The sequence below is a fragment of the Perognathus longimembris genome, chromosome 4, assembly GCF_023159225.1.
Source record: "Perognathus longimembris pacificus isolate PPM17 chromosome 4, ASM2315922v1, whole genome shotgun sequence".
Lineage (NCBI taxonomy): Eukaryota > Metazoa > Chordata > Mammalia > Rodentia > Heteromyidae > Perognathus > Perognathus longimembris.
Window position 1 is genome coordinate 85,027,613 of NC_063164.1, and position 25,824 is coordinate 85,053,436.

Genomic DNA, 25,824 nt, shown 5'->3' on the forward strand with positions numbered 1-25,824 from the left:
AGAGAATGTTAATTCTGGGTTCAATTTCAATTGCAAGCATAGAAGGCAATATCTTCCATCCGATACAATAAGCAACTCTGATTCAGACTCCGAGAGGTTGAGAACTTACTACAAAATCATAATGATCCAACACTCATGCAAACAGGCCTATAAGTACTTCTTGGCTGATGAATTTCTCTCAACTAGTAAGTGGAGTTGCATCTCAAGTCCACTGTTAGAAAGTAGAGAGAGTAAGATATCACAAGAAATGTACACACTGCCCTACTATGTAACTGTACCCTTTCTGCACAACACCTTGTCAAAAAAAATTGTGTTCAATTAATAAATAAATTAAATTTAAAAAAAGAATTAACGCAAAAAAAAAGAAAGTAGAGAGAGACAGAATTCCTAGGAAACAAGTATCTTCAGTGCCTCTTTCCTTGCACAGACTCAGACCACAGCTAAATTGCTCAGTTAGCTCCTCACACTTGTTGACTTCAGACTCAGCCCCAGGCACATGCTAAGTAATCCCAACAGGCAGATCCCAAGTCTTGGCACTCCTTGCAAGCTAATGGCAGGGACAGCAGGACTGACCATCATTGTAAGCTTCAGTGTGTTGTCTTGTCAAAAAGCATCAAGAAGCCAAGCACCAGCAACTCATACCTGTAATTCCAGATACTTTTGGAGACTTAGAACTGAGGACTGCAGTTTTCAGCCAGCCTAGGTAAAGAAATCTGTTGAGACTCTTATCTCTACTGAACCACCACAAAGCCAGAATTGGGGCTGTGGTTCAAGTGGAAGAGTGTCAGTCTTGAGTAAAAAAAAGCTAAGGCAAAGCATCCAGGTCCTGAAATCAAGCCCCATTACCAGCACAAAAATAAAATGAAATAACCAGGAGACAAAGCATGGGCAGTGACTGAAAGCTCTTCCATTTTCGTAGAAGGGAGTCCTACAATGGAACTGAGGCCCATGGCAGCAGTGGGATCTCATTCCTGACAGAAAAGAATCTCTCTAAGATGGGAGTGTGACACAGTGGTACAAGGAGCACTCAGCAGACTCAATGTTCTAAGTTCAACACTAGCAACAAAAAATAAAAGAGCGGGCTGGGAAAGTGGCTTAGTGGTAGAGTGCTTGCCTAGCATGCATGAAGCCCTGGGTTCAATTCCTCACTTCCACATAAACAGAAAAAGCCAGAAGTGCCACTGTGGCTCAAGTGGTAGAGTGGTTGAGCAAAAGCAGGTCAGAGATAGTGCTCAGGACTTGAGTTCCAGCCCTAGAACTGGAAAAAAGAGGACTTCTCCTTGTCCTCAAGTTCCATCCCTGAAGTTACCTTCAGCCTGTTGCAGTAGTATAAGCCCACTTTCCTCCTTGTCTCTGGCCAGCATGTGACACTGGGTAACTTAGCCTACTGTCCACAGAACTTTGATATAGCACTGTTTCAGCATGACTAACAGTGGCAGGTTTCTTACATCTAAAAGTTCCCCAGCCAGGAAAAACCTTCACTGAAGTTGCTGCCCTATTGCTATTCAGTCTTCACGACTCCTTTCTGCCCATGAGATTCAGCAAATGTTTGTCACTGGGTGCTACAGTTTGGATCTTAACTGTCCCAAGCTTGGCAATATTGGGAAGTGGTAGAAGAGACAGGGGCTAATGCTAGGTTTTCAAAGAATAGAGTCAGGCCCTTGAGGGGTCATGGGACTCCAGATCTTTCTTCCTAGTCCTGCTCATGAGGTAGGTGTCTTTGCTTCCTCACCTGCTCTTGGCATGGTAATCCACACAGACCCCAAAACAAGGCCTCATCCAAGTGAACACAGACTTAAACTTCAAAAATCATGAGCTGCGCACAGTAAATCTTTTGTCTGTAAGTTAATTATCTCAGGTATCATAGTAGTAGGAATTAATGACTAAGAGTATGTTCCATTCAAAGTAACAATGGCTAAACAAAAGTTCAACATGTCCCAGGAGAAAATCAAAACTAGATTACAATAGGACCGTTCATGTTGATCTAGCTCTGGTTTCCTATTTGAGGAGATAGGCAGGGTTGAAATATGTTTGGGGACCAGTCTTCTCTCATTTGTCTTCCTAAGTTGAGAGTAGTCAACCATGCTGGGTGAGCCAAAGGCTTCCCCGTGAGGTGCCTAGGCTAGTAAGCCCATGGTCACAGTGTTGAAACTCTGAAAACAGCAGAGCCTCAATCACCTGACTCCAGGTAGTGCATCAGGTACTCCTGCAATATGGAAGCTCCTTTACTGAAATGGGAACAAAGGGGAAGCAGAAGGTAGGGTGGGGGCAGCCTCTCCATCTAAGGAGAATGCAGACAACAGCCACTTCCCACAGGATCAGGGTTTTTCCTTGGTTATTCATTTTGCCACCTGCTGCCATTCATTGACAGATAAAGTGATCGTTGAAAACCTGAGCTAGTTAGGAAAGAAAAAATTCCAAATTGGGAAAGTTCTATTCCACACTGAATTTTGCTTTTCTGGGAACTGGAGAGGTGGGGGGTGGGGGTGGGGGGCGGGGATCCTCAATGTTCTGATGTGATTGTAGGGCTTGAGTACTAGAATAAGTTCCACCCGCTATCAAAATTAGTGCAGATATGGAAACAAGATATGCGACACATTAGGCTTTTGTTGAGCTCCTCAGTAATCATGTAAAAATGGCAATTAGTTCCCTTAAAGGATGATAATTAATGTTGCCTTTATATAACCACACTCCTTTTTAATTTTTCTTTTTTTGCTGATGTTTTCCTACATCAGCAATCAGCAAGGTAATCAACATCAATGTCAAGCGCTGTTCCTCAGACATGAGCTCTCTCATCAACACCTTCACATACAAAGCGCTGCCTCACTTGAAAATGAGGTAGGGATGGGGGCTGGCAAAGGCAGAATTTTTGCTCCATAGCATCTTCCAACTTCACTGACCTCAGGGCTGTAGGACAAGCTCTTGCCCATACACTCAGGGATTAATGCAAACAAGTGCAGCACAGAGCAGAATCTTTTACCCCTTAAGTGCTTACTCTCCAGGCCAAACCTTTCAGGCAGACATTTTTTGGGCCCCTGGTGTCAGGCACTGAGTATATGACAACAAACAGACATAATCCTTGACCTCAAACTGTGAGGAGGGAAAACGACATATCAATAGATAAAAGAGGAATCTACACATTAGCCCATGTGTTCTGTTCAGGCCTAGTAAATGGAGAGCCCATTCTGAATGCTGAAAACACAATGGTGTACACAAACATCTGTGTATACGCACACTGCATAGCACAAATTCATAAGAAACATTTCTCATTAAGAAAGGCTCCTCTGGCAAGAAAGGCTGGCTAGACCCTGAACAGATGGAAAGGTGGTTGGGAGAGCGCCCCCTGCATGGAGAAAAGCACATGACAAGGCAGAAGCTATAGATACCACTCACTGTCCAAGGCTTTTTTCCTAGTGGGCAGAGCTGGCATGGGAACCCACAGGATGGTGATTAGGGCCAAGAACCTCATAGCAGGATTCAACATCATCCTGTAATCAGAGTGGCCAGAAGAGCTCTGACACCTAGAAATAACGACTCAATTGTCATCTCAGAACTGATTTCATTTGTACTTTTTGCTTCTCCATTAGAAGCTTGAAAATGAAAGAAGAAGAAAAAAGGCACGAGAACAGCAGAGTTGACAACTGGATGCAAACAAGTAACAAATGTGAAGATTCTTTCTAGTTTTAATTAGAGAAGATAGCTAGAAACCACTGAAGAGGAGTTTTAAAAAAGACTTTCAAAGACAAGAAAAATTAAATGAGCTAAAAGGCAGCTTTCCAGAGACAACATCCCTGACTTAGCAAGTTTGCAAGAACCATTCGTTTTCCTCTCTCTGCTGGGACCAACTGCAGCCGTTTGGCAAACATGTCTCACATCCTGTGTGGTCTGCTACCCACAAAACACCCCAACAGGAGCCATGACAAGTTCCCAACTTGGCCACCTCAGCTCCCAGCCTCTTGACAGATCCAGAGAGAAGTGTGGAGAAAGATTCTCATCACGCATGGAAACTATAGAGAAAGCTTCCCTTCCTTTCCATTTTTTTTAAATAGTAAATTTTATAGTTTTCAACATTCTTGACCACCTTAACAGAGTACTGAATTTTCCCATCAGCAAAGGGTAATATTAGAACTCTGTGACCCAAACTTCCAACTATTTAACATCCCATCTATTCAATTTCTACAGACAAAACAGGCTTTTTAGTCAGAAAAAAATATTCTGGTGTAGTAAGTCTGCATTGTTATAGTTTCCAGCTCAAATCCAATTATAAGTTTCTCTATGGCATACCTAGCTTTTTGACCACACTTTAACCTATCTCAAGCTTCCAATGAACTTGATTGCTTTCATAACTATATAAACTCTTAAATTCTATGCAATTATCTTCCTTCCACATAAAATCCCAGAACTTAATAAATGTTATAATTAGGCTGGTTGTTTTTCTCATTATAGAAGTAACCATATTCAATTCTACCACATTGCAGATTTAGGCTTTTATTAGTAAAACTGTACCTGAAACAGACCAAGAATTCTGGGTCATCTAACAGTCCCCACTGACTTTAATTGATACATTTTGGACCATTTCATATGTCTCCATTAAAATAGAAATAAGTAGGTAGAAAAGCTGGTCTCATCTTTCTGTACTGCTTAATTCCACTATGCAACATACCAAAATGACCTTTGTTGTCAGAAGCCAGGGAAAATAATAGTCATGTAGCTTGAGATGGGGTAAAGGTAACAGACTCAAGGGAGACTGGGTGGTTAGCCCCTCCATATTGGTACTGCTAACATAACTGTCTGAGGCTGTGCCCTTATGCTAAGGAGGTATGCACCATCCCTTATGGTTGAATCAATAAGTCAACACAAAGTCTTAAAACATTGAGGGTTCAAGGCCAAGAGTATGGTCCATGCTCACAGAGACCATACTGGGTCACAACTTTGATGTGGCATCTGAAAATGCACCAGGATCAACAGTAATAATGATTGCTTTCCTGGGCCTGGTTCCAATTATCTTTTACTTAAAAAAAAATCTACCATCCCAACAGCAGCATATTTAGTATGGATGATAGCTGGTAGATCACTTCCAACACTTTTGAACCATCCAGGAAGGTACTCAAAACTATGGATGAAATACAGTCAACATGTTTCAAAGGCCACTGTGAACCAGAGCTCTCTGAATTAATGTCCACATGTAACACAATGCTTGAAGAGTACAAAAAGGTATTCTACTTATAAGGTTATGACCTGATAAATCCATTGTAAGTTGAAAGAATTTTAAGTGTAAAAAGCATTGAGTACATCTACTACCTAATACCACCAACAGCCAAGCAAAAGAGCACACTGCAGAGTGTTATGATGCCTCCCCTCGTGTCCTCATGATTTACTAGGAACATCTCCAGAATATCTTAATTCATACCCCAGTAGCCTAGGAAACGATCCAAATTCAGCCAGGCACTGGCCTATAATCCTAGCAACTCAAGAGGCTGAGATCTGAGAATTAGAGTTCGAAACTAGCCTGGGCAGGAAAAATCCAAGTGACTCTTAGCTCCAGTTAAGCAAGTGGGAGAGCACTAACCTTGGACAAAAAAGTTCAGGGATAGCAATCAGACACTGAGTGCAAGCCCCTGAACCAAACCACAATCAATTTTTTTAAAAATCCAAATTCAAAATTTGTAGTTCAATTTCTACTGAGTGTGCAGTTTTCACACTACCATGAAATAAAAAATCTTATAGTGTGAATCATCTTAACGGAGGATCATCTCTATTATACACACACACATACACACACACATACACACACACACACACACAATGACAGCAACAGTTATTTAGTACTTAGATCTATGGTTTCAGGAAGTGAACATTGGCTTTGTTCACAATTTCCCACACATTTAAAGAGCATAAAGGCAGACTGGCTGAAGTCAGCTTCATTCTTTTTTTGTCTCAGTAGACACTGTGCTCCCTATAGCAAGCACCTAGGACTGTTCTCACCACCCTAACCTCAGGAGGGAACTAAGGTACAACCAGAGACAAGAGAACCAGGTAAACAAAACCGTTCTGAAGACACAGAACATTATTTTGTTCAAATCCAAAAGCTTTGGGGCTGGACACGAAGAAAGTCCTTCCAGTGTTGTGCAAGAACAGAGTAGGGTTTCTCATGTTCAACAGAATTAATGGGTTGAAATGTATTGTTCTTAATTGTGGAGCTTCCCTATGTGTTATAGGATGCTTAGCAGCATCACTAACCTCTACCCACTAGAGGCAAGTAACTTACCAAATCTCCACCAAAATGCACCTAATAACTCCTGAAACATTTGCAGCTCATGAGATGAGAATCAATGTGAAAATACCTCTGGAAGTTTTACACAGGAATGTTAGTCTCTTGAGAGGCATTTTTATAGCACTATGAATTCTTAACAGGTACATGTTTTATTTTGTATTCAGCAAGTCCATTTACATACACAGGGGAAGCCAGAGAAATAGGCAGGAAATAATGTTGAGGGAGAAAGAATACCACAGAGAAAGTACCCGAAGCCCTCTCCAATTTTCTTGCCTTTCAAAGACTTCCCTCATGAACAGGGAAAAAAATTAAAAATGATCATCTTTCTAAGAGGTCATTCTATCTGATGAAAGATTTTTGGTAAATGTAGAAATGAATAAAGAAAAAAATTCTTATTCTCTATCTTGAAATCTCTCATTTTATACACACCTCAACTTTTCCTGTTCTTTCTATAGGCCAAGAAGCAATATGGAAGAGACTGATCTAGTAGCAGCAGCCAGGGAGGCACCCCACCCCCACAGAACACAAAGGAAAAGTATTCTGAAAGAGGAAAGAACAAGGGATGCATCTTTTGTCTCTTGTCTCTCTAGCCCTCACTAAATCATGGCTCCTAAGGGCCTTATTCTTTCATACAAAATAGTAACATATTTCACAGTGTGACTCAGCTAATCAATACACAACACATGGCAATTTTCACAAATGTCAACTATTGCTGTTATTGCCGCATAATGTCTACCATGGGCCAGACCTAACTACCAGCCTTACCAAGAGTTTTAGTCACAGTTCTGGGATGGGTTTTAGCAGCACATTCAGCAGATTCTGCTGGGTGGTCAAGAGCAGAGGGAAGCAGAGCAGAAGAGAAAGAACAATGTGAGGAAAATGGCCTGTGGCCAGTCAGATAGATGATCCCACTTGCTGACCTTGGGCAACTCCTGACTTCAGGACTTGTACTTAAATGAACAACAGTACAGCAGTTTCTCAGTACTTCCAGTAGTTCTGTTCTATAAATAGCTGTGACAATGAGTAAATGAATGCGGAACTATATTGTTCTTAAGGAATATTCAGGGTTTGGTTTTTATAAGCCTTTTGTTTTTTTTTTCCTTTTTTTTTCTCAAATTTTTATTATCGAACTGATGTACAGAGAGGTTACAGTTTCATATGTTGGGCATTGGATACATTTCTTGTACTGTTTGTTACCTTGTCCCTCATGCCCCCCAGCCCTCCCCCCCTTTCCCTCCCCCCCCCAGGTGTTCAGTTCACTTACACCAAACAGTTTTGCAAGTATTGCTTTTGTAGTTATTTCTCTTTTTTTACCCTGTGTCTCTCAAATTTGGTATTCCCTTTGAATTTCCTACTTCCAATACCAGTAAACACGGTTTCCAATATACTCAGATAAGATTACAGAGATAGTGTAGGTACAACCATAGGAAGGTGATACAAGAACATCATCAATAATAGAAACTACACATACACATAGGACGTTGAAAGTAGTTACAACTGTGATATATCAATTGTTTCCATAACATGGAGTTCATTTCACTTAGCATCATCTTATGTTTTCATAAGGGTATAGCTATTGGGCCTTGTGATGCTCTGCTGTGGCTTGCCTAAACCTGTACTAATTATTCCCAATAAGGGAGGCCATAGAGTCCATGTTTCTTTGGGTCTGGCTCACTTCACTTAGTATAACTTTTTCCAAGTCCTTCCATTTCCGTACAAATGGAACAATGTCATTCTTTCTGTAAGCCTTTTGATCACAACATTTTTTTTTTTTTTTTTTTTTTTGGCCAGTCCTGGGCCTTGGACTCAGGACCTGAGCACTGTCCCTGGCTTCTTCCTGCTCAAGGCTAGCACTCTGCCACTTGAGCCACAGCGCCGCTTCTGGCCGTTTTCTGTATATGTGGTGCTGGGGAATCGAACCTAGGGCCTCGTGTATCCGAGGCAGGCACTCTTGCCACTAGGCTATATCCCCAGTCCCTGATCACAACATTTTTTTTTTTTTTTTTGGCCAGTCCTGGGCCTTGGACTCAGGACCTGAGCACTGTCCCTGGCTTCTTCCCGCTCAAGGCTAGCACTCTGCCACTTGAGCCACAGCGCCGCTTCTGGCCGTTTTCTGTATATGTGGTGCTGGGGAATCGAACCTAGGGCCTCGTGTATCCGAGGCAGGCACTCTTGCCACTAGGCTATATCCCCAGCCCCTGATCACAACATTTTTTTTTTTTTTTTTTTTTTTTTTTTTGGCCAGTCCTGGGGCTTGGACTCAGGGCCTGAGCACTGTCCCTGGCTTCTTTTTGCTCAAGGCTAGCACTCTGCCGCTTGAGCCACAGCGCCACTTCTGGCCGTTTTCTGTATATGTGGTGCTGGGGAATCGAACCTAGGGCCTCGTGTATCCGAGGCAGGCACTCTTGCCACTAGGCTATATCCCCAGCCCCTGATCACAACATTTTTAACTGACGGAAAATCTTGTCATGAAACATACCCTTGCTTTCTATATACTTCTGTTTGAAGATACCTTACATTGTTGACTCAATAACATGGAACTAATAGCCAGTAGCACTAAGCCTGGACTGAATGAAGCTTGTCTCGTACCCATTTGCTCCTAAGGTCCACCACAGCCTTCTTGGGCCTCAGCACTACACTTGTGGCCACTTTAAGCAGCAGAGTCATCAAAGCAAAACTAAAAAGCACAAAAACAGATCAAATATGGCACTAGCCATATGCAAGAAGACAATTTTACCAAGATATTCCCACTCTGTTAGCTTTTTATCAAGTTACATTACCTCTGCCACCTTTCAACATGGGCTCCTTCCTGGCTGCCCCTGCAGCCATAGGTCCTCCCCACTTAAGAGCCATTTGCTTTTTAAAGACTAAGCATTGCTCTCAACTCATGAATTCCTTGATTTGAAAAAATCCAAATGCAGCTTATGGCACATGGCCAATTCACTCTCACAGTTGGCATCAGCCATTCCAAGCCACTGATGGCAGGCCTGTGTGATCACCAGCCATTAATTCTGAGGCAACTTTCATTTTCTTGCAACGTCCATTGTTTCTTTCCTCAGTGCATAAAAATGTCATATATAACCATAAGCATGCTTGGGCAGGAGAGATGCATAAATAAGATAGTTTAGATAAAAGAATGTAATAGTGAATACAATTCTGGTAAATGAATCAAACAAACAGAAAGGGCTGATAACGGAAATGGCAGCTATGCATGAAAATCTATGTAGTATTCTTCCTGTGTGCTGTACTATACTTCCAACCAGGGAGGCCTAGTGATGGTGTTCTAGACAATGGAATGGGAGTAGGAAGCGACAATAACAACTCCAGGCCTGGTCATAAGACTGTCCTTGTGCCAGCTCCTCAATCTGCTCTCCGATCCAATAGGCTAGAAAGACAATTGTTGCAGGGTAACACCGAGGCCATGGAAGCACGAGCCTGAGCAGCACAAATCTGTAACCCTAGCAGCTTGGGAAGCAGAGAGCAGGAGAACTGTTGTTTGGGACCAACCTTGAAAAAAAGTTCACAAGACCTTTATCTCAGGCCAGAACAGTCTAGGCCAGCTTGGGTAAAACCATGAAGCCCTATTTCCCAAAAGTAACTAGAGCAAACAGGGCTAGAACGTGGCTCAAGTGGTGAGAGTGCCTGTCAAGTAGGTGTGAAGCCCTGGATTCCACCACCAGCACAAAAAGAAGGTCAAAGTGAGGGCCTTTTTAACCTGAGTCAATAACAAATTCCTCACACAGGTCACCTCTCCCATAACCAAAATTATAAAGAAAAATATAAATAAAAAAAAAACTAGACAGAAAGAGCTCAGTGATAGTGCCCAGGCCCTGAGTTCAAGTCCTAGGAACACCACTAACAACACTAACACACACACACACACACACACACACATCACCACACAGTAGGGGTTAGGAGTGTTGCTCAAGTAGTGGAGGGCTTGCTTTGCAAGGACCGGAATTCAAACCCAAATAGCAACAAAAATAGAATCATGTATCAGAGCTTTTAAAAAAGAAATGGAAAGGGAATTTATATTTAACTGCCATTTAAAGAACATTGCTTTGACCTAGCAGAAAATATTGTATCAAAAATCTAGAAAATCATTGTAAAGCCCAGAGATTTACCCTTCAAACTCTAAAACACTTAAAAATCAGCACTTTCACCTCATTTCAGGTGTTTCATAGTAAATGCCTGCTACCCAGTAGGTGATAAATAAGAATGAAGTAAAAAGCAAACCAACAAAAAGCCTAGTATAGTACTCCTGGCTACTCAGGAGGCTGGGACCTGGGATCTGAGGATCACAGAATACAGCCTGGGTAGAAAAGTCCTTGAGATTCTTAGCTCCAATTGAGGATCAAAAAGTTGGAAGTGGTGCTGTGGCCCAAGAGCCCAAGTGGTGGAGTGCTAGCCTTAAGCTGAAAAGCTTAGACAGTGCCCAGACCCAGAGTTCAACTCCAGGATCAGGAAAAAGTGGGAAATAAGGGAAAAGGGAGGGAGAAAGACTGGGGGGAAGGAAGAGGGGAAAGACAAGGGGGGAAAGAAAAACAGATAAGGAAGGAAGAAAAGGGAGATAGAGAAAGAAAGAAAGGAAAGGACAGACTGGATATAATTATAAATAAACACATACACAAGTCTATTTGCTATAGAAGGGCACAACTGCAATACACGTCTTCCAAATGAGCTGGAAGGCATGGCAGGCCTCCCATCAAGGTGATCAAGGAGGTATACCATGAGCTAATTCCCTACATGTCCCTTCATAATTAAACCCACTTGAGCAAGGGGCTCAGAAGCAAGCACCTGCTCCAGTTTCCCTACATCCTGCCAGAAGAACAGTGAGCTATCAACCAGCTACCACTTTCATTGAAGAATATGAACACCAGGATCTAGAGGGGCTCTGGGTGGGCCTCCCAGAGCACAGGGGCAGAAACAGTGAAGACACCTGCCCAAGGTCAGGTCACTCATAGGGGATCTACAGCTATTGCCAGTCCATACAGTATTTCTACTCTATGAAGAGACAAACAGTAAAGTAGAAGAAAAAGTGTCCTATAAACTAGAACAAATCCATGGAGTAATGTCTTTCAATCTAAATTTGGTAGCTTATTTTTTTAAACTTTTTCTGTTTCAGTTTTATCAGTAATTTTTTCTCTTTTTTTGTTGCTTTTGCTTTTGTCTTACATTTTTGATAGGTCCTCACTGGATAGCCCAGGCCAGCCTCAAATTCCAGATCTTCCCATCTACACCTTTCAATGCTGAGATTACAGGCACATACCACCATGCTCAGCCCCATTTTTTTTTTAAAGAAAAGGTACCCATTCATGATCATTTTTTTTAAAGCATGATGATTTTAATCTCATTACCTTACCAGGAAAGGCAAAATAAAATAGCAATGAGGTAGAAAGCATGTTATACCTATCAGACTGTCAAAATTATAAGAACATTAGAGGCCTATGAGTCCAAGCATATCCTCTCACAATGCTAGTGGATAGTTATTATAGTCTGTGTGTATGTGTGCACACACACACATGCACACCAGTTCTGGAACTTGAACTTAGGGCCTGGGCCCTGTCCTTGAGCTTTTTTTTCCCCTCAAAGCTCCACTTCCACCTTTTTTGGCACTTACTTGGAGATAGGAGTCTCATGAACTTTCCTGCCCCATCTGGCTTCAAACCGTGATTCTCATATCTCAGCCTCCTGGGTTGTAGGATTACAGGCATGAGCCACCAGCATCTGGCTAGTATAGTCTTTTTGAAGACTGTATTCTACCCATTAAAAGAAAAATGCATGCCTTTTGAAATTCTGAATAAGGATAAGAATAAAAATTCTGAATAAGACAGAATAAACTTCATTCCATTTATTCACTAAATGAAACTAAAATCTTGAACAAAGTGCATGGAAAAACTGTACAAGAGCCCTAAAATGTCACATTATGGGTTATACTCACGTGCCAGTATGTGGCTTCTTTAATTATATGTATGTTTTCTGAAAGTTTTAGCCCTTTAGCTTCAAGTTGAGCCATATATTTAGCTTAAATTTCTACTATTAGTAGTCTATTATCATTCATACTCATAGCCCTTTACTTTCCATTCCTCTAAGACAATTTGAGGTTTTAGTCTTTTCAGTTGTACATGATTTTTTTTAATTGGTCTGATTCTTAGGCTACTCAAGAGGCCCAGATTCTTTACCAAATCCCTTAGGTTACTGTACCCCTTCCCCTCTTTTTGCACCTTCTCTGTACCTATGTTCTATATCTCTTCAGAGAACTCCATGGCCTCCTTTGCCTTCCTGTCAACTTGGTCCTTGCAACACAGCCTTTTTTTCCGTGCTCACTGTGTGTGGCGATTCCTATCAGTCATCTTGAGGCTTAGACCGAAACAAAAAGTGAATTATTAGTTAACCAACACACATTTGAGCTCAAGTAATGCAGGACTCTACACCCAGCAAACAACCAGCTAAACGGGGCATTGATTAGAAATGGTCGGCATGCCTTATTCAGCTTAATTAAAAGCACCTCAGCTTGCCCAACAAATGCTGTCTGTCCCTCACTTAAATCTTGAAAGGCCATGTAAAGCATGCTTCATGCCTGTCAATGCAAAGAAAAACCCCACACCAGCCTGGGGAGAACTCAGTTTATTTACAAAGTGAGTTGTCTTCCACATCAAGCATGAAGTATTATGGGAAGAGGAACAAGACGCCGTGGCAATAGCATGAGTTCAGCCAAGTAGTAGCCACAGAATTAACTCCTACCAGGAGTCTTCAACTAGATGGAGAATGAGGAAGGCGAGGAAGACACACACACACACACACACACACACACACACACACACACACACACACACACTTCAAAATGCAAAAAGAAAACAAAACCAGACAGCACTATCAGGGAGAGACCAAGCAATGGAAACCAGAGGTGTAGGTCTGTCCCAGGCCAACCATATTATTTACAACTTCCTCATGCCAAAAGTCCAGTAATTTTAACAGAAGCCAAAACAAGTACCTGTCAAAAGTTAAATGAGACATAGCAAGATAAAAAAATGCAGGGCATATAGAAGGTAAATACTTAACTCCTAAATGTCTGTGCTCATCAGGATCTTTGAAATACTGTTTTTCGACAACCAAGTAAAGTCAAAGTACAAATGTCTGGTTCTGTTTGGAAGTGCTCCTGACATTGCCCAGTGGGGGCAGTGGGGCAGGGGTGTCCTCGATTACATGCACTCTTCACCTCTAATAAAGAAACTAGCTCTGCAGGTCCAAGCTTGGTCTAGTAAGAAAGCCATGACTAGTCCATGGCCTCACCTTGCCCTGAGCCCACCCTGCCATTCTATCAATGGGCAGTGACTACTGAGAGAGAAATCTGAGCCTGACCTCTGAGAGGCTGAGTCGGAGGAGCCGCATGTACCATAGGCAGAGGACAGGAAGAGGTGACTGACATTTTGGCTCAGCTGAGGAAGCCTACCATCAAGCTTGCTTGGAGGCCAATTTCTGCTCAACTCCATGCAAAGTAAGCACACCACACAGCAAGGCCAGGCACTAAAGCTTTGTAACATATTATTAAGGTCTTAGAAACCATAGGAAGAAATCTGAGCATAGGCAATGATGGTGTTTTGCTAGCACCTGCCATCTATGCCCTCCTTTCTTGTCTCAGATTGTTCATCATTGATGCCAGCAAGAACATATCATTAGTGTGTTTAAGTGTGTGTGAACATGCATTTGTGTGTGTGTTTTACTGGATATTGAATCCATAGCTTTTGAAGAATCTACATGTTATCCCTTTTGTTTTGAGATAGGCCCTTCCTCTGTAGCCCAAGTTGGCCTCAAATATACTATTCTCCTGCACCAGCATTGCAAGTATATAGGGTTATAGGTGTGTGTACAATCATGCCTGGCTCTTTATTAACTGTTAATCCCATAATCTGGAGTTTGATTCATGTATTTTATTGTACTTTTTAAAATTTTATTTTATTGCCAAGGTGATGTACAGAGGAGTCACAGTTACGTATGTAAGGTAGTGAGTACATTTCTTGTCACACCCCGACCTGGATAATAATCAAATAGAATGAAACCTTTTCCTTGTCCAAAGATTGTTATGCCCCTTCACTCTGCTCCTATGCTGCCATCTGCTAGCCACTGGTGGAACAAAATGGCCATCTCTCAGGCTTACCCTCCCTTGTCAAGACTCTGTGGTTGTCATTTGCTCTGAGAACCTAATAGTCTCCTGTGAGTTATACCAGCTTCACATAGCCACATAGAAGCCTAAGATAAAGCCAGGACAACAACAAATTACCTGCTATAATCTTGACCTAGAATTTTCCCCACAAAGGAATGTGGGTTAAAGATTTGTCCCTTGCCTGTGATACTTCTAGAGGCTATGGATAGGGGTAGGATACAGTCTAAGAGATAGGGCCTAGTTAGAGGTCTTCAGGTTACTGGGGCTGTGGGAGCCCACTCCTTCCCCTTTGTATTCCACCATGGTGGCCACCCTGATGTGCTTCCTTACCACAGACCTAGACCCAAGAGGAATGAGGCCAACTGACTATAGATAGAAACTTCAGAACTGTGCCCCAAATGAACTATCTGTATAAGCTGACTTCTTAGGTACTGGGGGACACAGCTGACCACCACTGTGAAGAGACCCATGTTTACAAAATGTCACAGGGAGAGAGCAAGCCAATTCATCTTCAGGAAAGACCCAACTCTTCTCCCAACTCAGGGTTGTCCATGTGGAGAGAGGCCACATGCTTTATAGGCTGAGGCTATTTAAAGGGCGATAAGAAATGTAATGTCATCTGTGATGTGGCTTTTAAGTTTATAAATGTCAGTGATAGCAAGTCTGCTGCTTTGGGAAGTCCTCCAACAACAGGCTGACAACAGCCCAACTCAAAGGCTCTGGGGGAGGCTGACAGACAGCTGCTCTTTCAGTAGTTATTCCCCAAGGATCCAAGACCCACCTCTCACCTCCCAAAGACAGGTATGGCATGTAAACGGAGGAAAGGAGACAACATATTTAGTGGCAGAAACACAGCCCAGGCGTCCCACATGACACCAACACATCTGCCTGCTTCATGAAGGCGGTGAGGCCTTCTTGGCGGTGAGCCAAGAACAGGAGGGGAGTGCAGATATTGCCAGAAAAAAAAAATGCAGCCCATCTCCAAGTAGAAGGCCCTGCAACCAGACAGCAAGGATTATAGACCTAAATCTGGCCTCCTCATGGCCAGCATGCAACCCCTAGTGCCAAACCTAGCAACTCTTGGAGATCAGAGAATGGCGCCATATCAGTCATCACTAATTCAGTTTCAGGAACTTGAAGACACACTGTTCAGAAAGTCACTTTCCCATTAAGCAGGCCTTGGGTATGCACATGGGGACAAGGAAAGTCAGATCAAATATGCATGGTATCATTTGGACAAAAGTCCAATATCCTGAAGTTGTTCAAAATCCCTTTGAGGTTCCAAAGGACTCATTTCCAGCTTCTCTGGTTTCTTCCAGTGAGACAAAGTCTCAAGGTGACTGCTAAAGAGAAGACAGATAAAAGTCACATGGCCACGTGATTTTTTTTTCTATAACTTGAATGCTTTCATTCATATCAAGACATTCATGTGCTTGTGGATTGCTGAGTTATTTTTCTCCTGAGAAGGGGTTAGAAATAAAGTGTATTCCAAGTCCCACTCATATGAAAGAAATAAGAACTAGAACTGCTTTATGTTTCCTTGTTTTGGCCCCATCACTATGACACCCGGATCCTATTAGCCTGTGAAATCCAAATGTTCTGCTCCAAGTTTACCAAGCTAACAGAGTCTCAAGGGCAGCCCAGGCAGTGGTTTACAATGATCCACACTATTGAAATAAGGAAGTATTTAGCAAATTGCTTCCTCCATAAAACATGCTTCGAATTGGAGACAAATTTTACTCCTTGAGCAAATAGTTCCTCAATATAGACCTAATTCAAAGGTTATGCCATCTGAAGGTCTCACTTCCCAGAAAGTGGCTTTATTTACAGCCAAGCCATGATCAGGCAGGACCTGCAGTAAAGGGGGTACTCTGACATAAGACTAAGGAGCAATCAAACCCAAATTTGTACTTGGTAATGACTGAATGACTTATTCAACTGCCCTCTTCTAAAGTCACTTTGCTAATTCTATGCAAATAAGATATTCTTGCCCAAGGTACATAAAAGATCAAATACATCTTACAGTCTTAACCAGATGGCTGAAGCTAGGATCACAGGTGTGGCAATAAGAGTTACCCAGGCTTGCACTTATTGATGGTTCTAAAATGGTACATCTGACCAGATTTCTTGGTCCTCTCTCTTCCAAAGATGACATCATAGGCTCAGTTTAGTTAGGTTGAATACTTGCTTATTACATTATGCATATAGCCCAACTGATCCTTCTCCAACATTCACTTTATAATGGGTATTGTTCCTGAAAGCACAAGGACATTTTAAATTCCTTCTCTTTAAGGATCTGATCCACTGCAGTCAGGTTGATAAAGAACTTGTCTGAACTTTGCTTTGGATTTTTAAATTTTATTGTAAAGTTGATGTACAGAGAGGTTACAGTTACATAACTAAGGTAACGAGTACATTTCTTGTCAAACATTGTTACCCCCTTCCTCATTTTCTCCCATTTTCCCTCCTCCCGAGACCCCTCCTCACAAGTTGTAAAGTTCATTTCTAACATAGTGTCTTGTGAATATCACTGCTGCATTGGTTCACCCTTTGTCCTTTGTCTCACCATTTTGTTATTCCCTTTCCCTTCCCCAGATCAGATAAACATATACACAAGACACAGGGTACCAAAATAAAAAAAGTGACAACAGGATATAAACCAAAGGAAAAACAATGAAAAAGAAACGAAAAACTTTACACAGTACATTAAAAAATGAAACTCTTGTTTCTGTACCTTGTTCCTTTTGATTAGCATCATCTTATAATGGTCTTATGTACATAGCTTTTGAGCTACTGTGATCCTCTGCTAGGACTATTCTAGACTTATACTAGTTATTACAAATGAGGGAGCTTACGTTTCTTTGAGTCTGACTTACTTAGTATGATTTTTTTCCAAGGCTTTCCATTTCCTTATGAACGGGGTAATGTCATTCTTTCTGATGGAAGCATAGAATTCCATTGTGTGTATATACCACATTTTATTGATCCATTCCTTGATCCAACTGCCTGCGACCCAACAGTTTTCCCAAATCTCTATCCCCAAGGTCTTACCACTTCCTCATCACTCCCACCTTGCTTGTTAGGTTCCAAATGTACCCATTGTTTGTTCAGAACAGGAATCAGGCTATCTTGGGAAAGATGGAGAACCTGTACCAAAACTGTGCTTTGTGCCAAGACACTGGAAGAGTTTGACCAATGTTTTCACCAATCCTAACACTTTCCAGAACAGACCACATTACAACATACACACAGAAATAGCACTTCTATACACATAATTTTAAAAACAAATCTCACTACTAATCTAACCTGCTTAAAAGCCTGTTCATTCAAATAAAGCACAGAACTTGAAGTTGCCTCTCCTAGAAGAATAAAACCAAAAGAAGCAATAAAGAGATATTTTAGAAATAAATTACTATGTGTTTCTATTTAGTGAAAAGTTCACAAACAGGTCATATGTGTGTATATATTTAATAATGTTTAACTATGTATATAATGTTTATTATATTCATGGGCTATATCAGTAGAGAAGTGAAAAACTGAAAAGGATCTGAATGGAAGGTAGGAAGAAAAACACAAAGTACACTGTACCAGTGACTCATGCCTGTTACCTTAACTACCAGGGAGGCAGAGTTCAAGAAGACTGCAGTTAGAGGCCAGCCCTGGCCAAAAAGCTCGTAAGACCTCCATCTCAAGCAAAAGCTGGGTGCAGTGGGACATACCTGTTATCCCAACCTACATAGTTGGGGTGATCTGGAGGATTACAGTTCCTGGCCAACCTGGGCAAAAATATTTGCAAGATCCCATCTCAACAGAAAATGTTGGGAATGCCTGTCACCATAGCTATGGTAGGTAGTATAAACAGGAGGATTACAATCCAGGCCACTTTTGACAAAGAGCAAGTCACATTCTCAAAAATAACCAGAGCAAAAAGGACTGGTTATATGGCTCAGTGTTATAGTACCTGCATCACCCAACACCAATCATACCCCTCAAAAAAACAAAGAAACCAGCACACTGGACCTGTCATCTTCAAATCCACTGGTATATTTTTTTAAATGAACTGACCTACCTTTTCTCTTTTTGTGAGACAGGCTCTTGCCACATAGCACAAGTTGGTCTCTAACTCATGGGTCTTCTGCCTTAGTGTCCTGAATAGTGAGATTATAATATAGTATGTACTACCTCATATGTCTAGTCAATTGTTAAGGACTTCGCATAACAGCATGCTATAGATTTCTATGGAAAAAGTTCAGATATTTCTAATCCAAAACAAGCCAAGTCCTTTTTATGGTCTGTGGCATATAAATGGATTCACAATATCTACATTTGCATCTGTATAGCAAGATCTGAGCACTACCAGAGGGTTATGCACTGGGGCAACTTGGGCGAGCATGCTGAACCTGTAATCATTCCAAATCTACTGTCTCCAGGAAACAGTAAACATTGATTGAGCCAAACCAACAGCTGGAAGGTTGAACACAATCAAGTTGGTGACCACTTGGTCCCATTTTTATACTGGCTTCTGAGATAGTTTTGAGATGACGGAATGGGTCTTGAAAATGTATTATGATACAGAAAGCACTGCTGACTCACTTAACTCCAATCACCAAGATTTCTAGAAAACCAAGCCTGGCATCAGTGGCTAACACCTATAATTCTAGCTACTCAGGAAGCTGAAGGTTCAGAGCCAATCCATCCAGAAAAATGCACAAGATTCCATGCCCAAAATAGCCAACAAATACCCAGGCTGGAGTCATGGGTCAAGTGGGAGTGCCAGTTGAGAGAGCAAGTGAACAAGCATGAGGCCCAAGTTAAAACATCTCCAGCTCAAAGTATTTCTAGATAACAATCTGCAACATCTTGTCATTATCAAGAATAATTCACTCATGAATAGAAGCATAGGCTAAAGAAATCAATATTCTACTTCAAGGCTAAATCAACTTCCCATGCATTTACTAAATTTTAGCTTTTTATAAACATCTCATTTGGGACATCATATAACCATGTTTCCTATGAGTACAGTGACCAATTCCCCATAGGTTGTAGATAATTCATCAATTCTACGTTACAACTATCATATGCAGAAAAAAAATGCTCATACTATGCAAAAGAGAAAAAATTCAGTGTTTTAAATTCTGGATTATTTTTTTAAAGAATATCCACATGGTTGAGAATGCAATCTTGATTTTACTTTAGGAACCAGATCTATTTCCTGAGTCAGGGGGAAAATCCTATATCCCTCCTCCCACCCCCAACCTTCCTTGGTGGTAACCATTTGCAAAATTCATGGAAACCAAGAAACCTACGGCCATTTACTTCCATCCTTAGCTTTAATATTCAGTCATCTACAGTACCATTTCCTGCAGAGCCAAAAATACAACATTAATGAAAAAGTTCAGCCATTTCTAGCTCTTTCTCTAGATACAGAAAATGTTGGAGGTATTTTCTTCCCTTCAAAACAGCTTTCATTAAGATTATACCCAAGTATCTTATCTGGGCACAAACAGACTTTCTCAATTTCTTCCTAGCCTTATTGTTTGATTTTCCTCCCTTTCTTAATTATACTTCAACTGTTAAAACATTTGTAGGTAGAGGTTGTGAGAGTACATACAATTCAATGTTGGAGAGGAGGAAGGAAGCCACACAGGCCACAGTGACAAAGCAGCCAAGATTTACTCCACTCACTGTTTTGTAAATAAGATATAAATGTCTGCAAACAAAAGAATCTACTTTATGAGCTGTGGACTATACAGAAGAATTCTATGAGAAATTTGCTCAGTGTCTTGTCCCACTCTGCTCTCCTATCCAGAACATCTCTACATTTACACACCAAAACCAAATCATGACCACATTTATAAACCTGAAGTTCTTCATTCTTCTTTCTCAGGCATCAGATGGCCATACATAGGCAGACTTGCATGATTATAATTCTGGCTTCCATCTGAAATTAGCCAGAGCAGCTAAAAATTACCAGAGTGAAATTTTGTCCAGTTACAAAGATCTGCAGTGGGGTTTGCACCAGAATTTAGAGCATGTTAATTACAAGCAGAGTTAGCTTATTTATGCTCCAGAACTTTGTAGCATCTTTCCATTTCAGTAAGACCTTCTGATCGTCTCAATAGAAAGCTTTCCTGAGGTACAATGGAATATCTACCACACTTACTCAGATGGCCAGCCTCAAGTACAGAGCTCCAAACTCTCAAGTCTTGAGATGAGCCCTGAGGTTCCTGGAGTGACTCAGCAACCTTCTTTTTTCTTTTGAAACAGAGGGCACCATGGTACCTCATTAAGAGAGCAGGGGCTCCTAAGCTACAGCAAGAAAAGCACAGCCCATGGCTGCAGAGAGGCAGCAGGCCTTCTACAAACATTAGTGGTGATGATGGTTGTGACTGTTGTGGCTTTAATAGGATAAGTGAATCAGATTACAACCAAGCAGCCCTAGAACCAATATGCATTTTGGAAGCACAGTGGGAGGGATCCAATGTGTCCCACTTTTATTGTGTTGACCACAGCCAGGTATGACAAAGAGGGCCATGTAATGACTTTAGACCTGGAATACCCTGAGGAAAATGGCTGACCTACAGACAATCCCCAGATAAGGTGGAGTCAAGGGGAAAAATGAACATTGAAACTTTTGAATCCAGTACTAACTAGAGAAAGGGAGTATTTATTTGTAGCCAACAAATATGAATCCATGATATTACTAAGACAATGTTACTGGATTGGGAGACCATTTATCTAGGCTTACAACCATGTAAACTTACATCACAAACAAAAGATGCCCTTTATAAAACTTTTGCAGCTCCTTACCCCAATTAAATCCAGCATTTTCTTCAAATTGTATTTTAACAAGCACTAGGGAATTAATCTAAACAGAAACAAGTGATGCTCAAAGTCTAAAACCACCACTCTCTTCTGAGAAGTTGAGACTCCCATCATCCTTACCATCTGAAATTCAGGTGGAGCCCAGTGATCATGGTTTGCAGGCTTGCTGAGGTTGGAGAACCAAGTCAACAGGTTATTGTCATGTGGGTTGGGCCATTAGTTCAGATAATTATTTGCTTATAAAGTAATGTGGCATTTTTCTGTTCCTTAAAACCTGGTATAGGATGATATCAATGTTCCCTTTCTATTTTTAATTCCTCATATTGTGGCTAAGGATGATTCACTTAGTTCCTTATGGGATCACTTAAATAGTAAGGAGCCTCTCTCACACCCCTAATGGAAGGTGGCTGCTTGTTATTTCTGATATAATTACAGGAACACTTCAGTGACAGAACCTTGTCCTTTACTGCCCTCACTAAAAGCTGCAATAAAGAATTATAATTATAACACTCTATTCTTTCCAATAATGTGTTCATTATAATGTAGTCTTTGAAACTGGTCATACCACATGTCATAACAAGAAAACACTAAACTCACCATCAAATTTAGTTTACTGTAAATAGAGATCAAAACTGCATGTCTTCAGGCAAATGTTTTTCAATTGACAAGAAACTAGTATGCATCAACTATGTGGCTTTCTCATTTACCTAAGAGAAATATATATGAAGGGGAAGAGAGAAGTTGATTTAATGTTTTCATGGGTCCTAAGATGACCTCCCAAGAAAGAATAGTGTCAGATACCACCTCCATCTAACTTGACTAATTATCAAAGCAGGAAGCATCAAGGGGCATTTCCTAAATGGATACAACATTTTCTATACCTTTAATTTGTTGGGGTTGCTATTAATTCAGAAAAAGTCATTTCATACCTGCTGGGAGGTCTCCTGATGAATTGTGAATACTGCCATGTTATTAATTTCCTTTTTTTTTTTTTTATTAATTTCACACTTAAGCTGGACAAGGAAGGTGAGATTAATGATGTCTGGGAGACAATCTCAGTTCTTGTAAGATACTAAATCAACTTCAAGTGTTCAAGTAAACAGAGCCCAGATAACAAAGTGATCACAGACACGTCTTTGGAGGCCATGTGAATATTAATGCCCAGAAATGCAGTGTTTAAACTGTAAAGTAATGCTCTTCCAAGTAGGGAGGAGAACGAAGCTAGAATGTTGAAGACTATACTACATACCAATAAACTACCTCCGACTAAAAACAATGATTGACTCATCATACTACAATTTTCCATTGTGTGTCATAACCTCTTTCCATTCTTCTCATCTGAACTCTCCTGAGATCATCCCAGGCAGAACTCATAGGCCAACACATGAACTGGTTGCCCTCAGAAGAGGTGGAGAAGAACTGTCTCATGCAGTGAGATAATTCCATCCACATGTTACTCTTATTGGTGCTGATGACATAATACCTGTCTAAGGTACCACTATTTGCATCATATGGAAGGAGAAACTGAGGCTCATGGAGCTAAGTAGTTGAATTTGGTGACACATTTAACTGCCATCTTCTGCTTCATTTACAGGTAAATTATTCAAAAATGTTCTCATGATTGGGCTGGGGATATAGCCTAGTGGCAAGAGTGCCTGCCTCGGATACACGAGGCCCTAGGTTCGATTCCCCAGCACCACATATACAGAAAACGGCCAGAAGCGGCGCTGTGGCTCAAGTGGCGGAGTGCTTGCCTTGAGCGGGAAGAAGCCAGGGACAGTGCTCAGGCCCTGAGTCCAAGGCCCAGGACTGGCCAAAAAAAAAAAAAAAAATGTTCTCATGATTAGTTAATTACACAGACTTAGACTTACATTAAAAAAGTAAAAAGCTGCTGAGCACTGATGGGTCATATCTATAATAATCCTAGCTACTCAGCAGGCTGAGATCTGAGGATTGAAGTTCAAAGCCAGCTTGGGCAAGAAAGCCCCTGAGACTCTCCAATTAACTACCAAAAATGCCAGCTTTGAGCAAAAATGCTCAGGGACGGTGCCCAGGCCCTGAGTTCAAGCCCCAAGATTGGTACCAAAAAAAATGCAAAAAGCTAGCTAAAAGTAGTAGCTCATACCTGTATCCTACTACATGAGAGGAGTACTGTAATTTGAGGCCAGCCTAGAAAGAGAGAGAAAGGAAAGAGGGAAGGAGGGAGGGAGAGGAAGAGAAAAAGAGAAAAGAGAGAAGAGAAAAAGGAAGGGAGGGGAGGGAAGGTGGTAAGGAAAGGGAGGAAAAAAGAAACAAGTAGTACGTTTTAAAAATCCTTTCTCAAACAACAGCTGAACACAGTGGCACATGCCCGTTCCTAGCTACGCAAGAGGTTGAGATCAGGAAGATCAAGGTTCCAGGCCAATTTGGGCAAAATATTTCATGACATTCAATCTCAATGGAAGAAGCCAGGTATGGTGGCATGTGCCTCTTATCTCAGTTACAGCATAAAATGGGAGAATCACAGTAGTTTAAACTAACCAGCACAAAACAGGACTGTAGGTATAGCTCAGTGAGAGCACCTGCTAGTAAGAGCAGGATCCCAAGATTAAACTTCAGCCATGAAAAGAAAAAGAAAACTAGAGTACCCATTGGATGACCACCCGAGCCCAAAACCCAGGAGGGTAGGGTGGTGTTGGGTGACACACACATAAGCATGGCTGGCAGTGCCATAATAGAGGATCTCCATCTTCACACAGTTCTATCAGGCGTCCAAACACCAAATGTACCTATTACACCACTTCCCTGGGAACTTAAGCAACAGAAAAGCTTCAACTACTTATATATTATTTCAGAAGACCTGAAGCTATAGGCAAGGTATCATCCTCTGAAAAGCCCACCTTTCTACTTTCAACCAAGCTCTCCAAAGTTGTCTTCAAATTCCCAATCACATGCTATCTATTAAATTTTGATATCTATTAGTATACCCTGTGTATGCAAACTCCCTCAAATAAGCCTATCCAATCAAAACCTCAATCCTAGAACAATTCCTATTGCTAAATGAAGCAACCATTTTCTGGTGACTGGCTACAGCATTCCTATCTAATATGATAGTTGCTACTGAAATTGTGCCTATTCAAATTTAAATTAGTTAAGATTAAAGAAAATTTGAAATCCTCCTCAATGAATTATACTAGCTATCTTACTAATTCAATGGTTATGGATGAGTGATGGCTACTACACTAGATAACATAGCCAAAATAAAGCACAGAAAATTCTAATGCACAATGCTGGTATAAATAATTTACAGGTACATCTTATATATTTAACCATGCAAGAGGACGGAATGTCTTTGTGTATGTGTGTGTATCTATTTTCCAGTACTGAACTCAGGGCTTCGAGATTTTGCTTAGCTTTTTCACTCATAGCTGGTGCTTGACCACTTGAGCCATACCTCAAGTTCCAGCTTTTTGCTGGTTAACTGGAGTTAAGTGTCTCAAGGATTTGTCTTCCTGGGCTGACACTGGCTTTGAACTTCAATCCTCAAATCTCAGCATCCTAAGTATCTAGAGCCCAGCTCAGAGTTACCATCTTCACCACAGAATTAAGACTTTCATCAGTCTATGGTCTATACCTGTTGTGTGTCTTTAGGCTTCATCCTTAAGTAATAATATTCTTTGAACAAGACATTTGGCAAACTTATAAAGGAAGCAAGTAACCAAACCTCATGGACCAGAGGCATCAGAACTGACAGGTACTCCGAAACCACCATAAGCTCTTCTATTCACGAAGAACGCATTCCTGTCTGACTGTAGCTAAGCAGACACCCAAACACCATCTGCAAGAAGGCACATTCCCCTGAACACTGTCACCAAAGCTCTCTTCAGGGAAGAAGCCAATCTCTACATTTCCTCCTTACCATTGTTTCTAATTACAAAAAAAAAAAAAAAAAAAGCACAACATTAGAACATCAACTCTCAAATCACTATATCCAAAGGCAAACAGAAGACCACTGAAAATAACCACCAGAGGAGAGGGCAAGCTACCTAGAAGAATTTCTTAAAATTTCCAGGCCACAAAACCAAACATGCATCAAAACTCCACATTGTACCTCATATGTATGTAATGGACACAAATTGTCACTCATAAACAAAATGTACCATCCGAAATTATGCCATTTTCTTTTGTTTTTCTTCCCCATGGTTTTAACTCTGATGTCACTGTAACTGATTTTGGTATCCTAGGTATTTGTATATATGTTTATCGGAAGTAGGGAAGGGGAACATGAAAATGGAGAGACAAAGGCTATAAGGCGAACCAATGTAACAGCAATATTTACAAAACTATATGCTGTAAACCAACTGTACAACTTGGGGAGGAGAAGAGAATTGGGGAAGGGGGAAGGTAGGAGAAAAAAGAGGGAAGAGGTAACAAGTTTGATAAGAAACAGGCTGGGAATGTGGCTTAGTGGTAGAGTGCTTGCCTAGCATGCATGAAGCCCTGGGTTTGATTCCCCAGTACCACATAAACAGAACAAAAAGCTGGGAGTGCGGGGCTGGGGATATGGCCTAGTGGCTAGAGT

At 41.2% G+C, this 25,824-nt stretch overlaps 1 protein-coding gene across 4 annotated transcripts in view; it reads right to left on the reverse strand.

The window, feature by feature from the left end:
- Mgat5 (alpha-1,6-mannosylglycoprotein 6-beta-N-acetylglucosaminyltransferase) overlaps positions 1-25,824 on the reverse strand; it is a 365,603-nt gene that overhangs the window by 298,175 nt on the left and 41,604 nt on the right. For 2 of the 4 annotated variants that reach the window (XM_048345587.1, XM_048345583.1), the window contains exon 1: positions 12,910-13,066. The exons of the other annotated variants lie outside the window; for them this stretch is intronic. The gene's annotated coding sequence lies outside the window, so the exon portion shown is untranslated. Of the gene's footprint in view, positions 1-12,909; positions 13,067-25,824 lie in introns of those variants that run through there. 4 annotated transcript variants of the gene reach the window in all.